The 1,763-nt window shown below is 46.9% G+C and overlaps 1 pseudogene across 1 annotated transcript; it reads right to left on the minus strand.

Moving 5' to 3' along the window:
* Nucleotides 1-787: 787 nt before the first annotated feature.
* On the minus strand, nt 788-1,247 carry LOC308267637 (protein max-like; annotated as a pseudogene). The gene has a single exon. The product of its transcript is annotated as a protein max-like (transcript).
* Nucleotides 1,248-1,763: the final 516 nt, after the last annotated feature.

Below are 1,763 nucleotides of genomic sequence, written 5' to 3' on the forward strand. Positions count from 1 at the left end.
TGCCAATCTGCACCCACTCTCCTTTTATACCAACTTCTTCAAGGAGATGGTCTTTCAACAAGAGCGATAAATAGCTTTTTTTGGGGAAAAAATCCTTACAAAGGAGAGGGATAATTTCATTACTCCAAACTGGTCATCTTCTCAGAGTAGAGCAGTTCACAGATTCACAAAGTCTGTCAGAGGTGAGAGGCCAGGAGGAGAGGCCTGCAGGGCAGGGGGAGTTGTGGGGTGGGCAGGAAAACATGGGCTCAGAGGTCCGGCTGGCTGTCTGTCCTCCACAGAAAAAGCTGCCAATTTGGGGTGTTTTGATTTAAAAATTCCTGGTGAGGACAGGGAATCCCTGAAGGGAATACATTTAAAAAAATGGAAATGCGGAAGGAGCCTAATTCCTGCGCTTGGGAGGCTGAGACAGGAGGATCGCACAGGTTCGAAGCCAGCCTCAGCTACTTACTGAGGCTCTCAGCAACTTAGTGAGACCCTGTTTCCAAATAAAATAGAATAGGTCTGGGAGTATAGCCCAGAGGTAGAAAGCCTCTGGGTTCCACCCCAAGTACCACACACACACAAAAATGGAAATGGGGAAGGAGGAGAGCTGTTGTCCAAGAGCTTTTATATGTAAAAATAGAGAGAGAGAGAGAGAGAGAGAGAGAGAGAGAGAGAGAGAGAGAGAGAGAGAGAGAGGTGAGTCTCTTAAATGTTTCTGAGGGTCCTAACAATGAACTGAGAGGAGGGTGAGATGATGGAGGAGACAGACAGTTTTTATTATTGCTGGCCTGCCCCACATGGCTTAGCTGGCCTCCATCAGGAGTTTTTTCCTGCTTTGGGGCTCTTCAGGCTGGGACTCCAGAGTCCAAGCCCCCATCGAAGGCAGGGATGGTGCTGCCCTTGGCCTTGGTGTAGAGGCTGTTGTCTGAGGAGCGGTAGTTGGTCTGCATTTGAGCGCTAGACCTCGCCTTCTCCAGTGCACGAAATTGCTGCTCCAGAAGAGCATTCCGCCGCTTGAGGTGCATGTGGTTTTTCCTTTGCATATACTGGATATACTCTGTGCCTTTGTCTAGGATTTGGGCCCCGGATGCCTTTTCTCCTTGGAGTGATGGGACTGAGTCCTGCAACCTATGAAAGCTGTCTTTGATGTGGTCCCTGCGTTTTCATTCCAGCGCATTATGGTGAACCCGTTTGACAGCTGCAGATTGAAACCTCGGTTGCTCTTCATGAATCTCCACCTCGATGTCATCGTTATTTCTCATTTCCTACCGCCCAGGAGGTGGACACTGCAGCAGAGGCGGGGAGAGGAAGGGCCCAGGGAATGGGGAAGTCAAAACAACAAGCTGAGTGCCCCCCCCCCCCCCCCCCGCCATGCACTCACTCGCTCCCTCACTCATGCACACACACAACACAGGCGAGAACCACCTCGTGGTGGTTTTTAAATTTTTTTTAAATTTAGAAACAGGGTTTTAGTAAGTTATTGAGGGCCTTGCTAAGTGGCTGAATCTAGCCTGAAACCTGTGATCCTCCTTTCTTAGCCTCCCAAGTACTGGGATTATAAGAATACACCATAACACTCACTGAGGACTTACTGTTTAGAAAAAAAAATTGTCAAAAGCCTGAAAACTTGTAAACTTTCTTTATTTTCATAAAATTGTAGTAATAATAACAACATAATTTACATTAATAACAATTATATTAAGCACACAATGCCCTGTAAATTTATGGATGCCTCCATTTTTTCATGCTTTAACTCACAAACATGGAGAGTAAGAGAT

The sequence above is a fragment of the Muscardinus avellanarius genome, assembly GCF_963383645.1.
Source record: "Muscardinus avellanarius genome assembly, chromosome: 10".
Lineage (NCBI taxonomy): Eukaryota > Metazoa > Chordata > Mammalia > Rodentia > Gliridae > Muscardinus > Muscardinus avellanarius.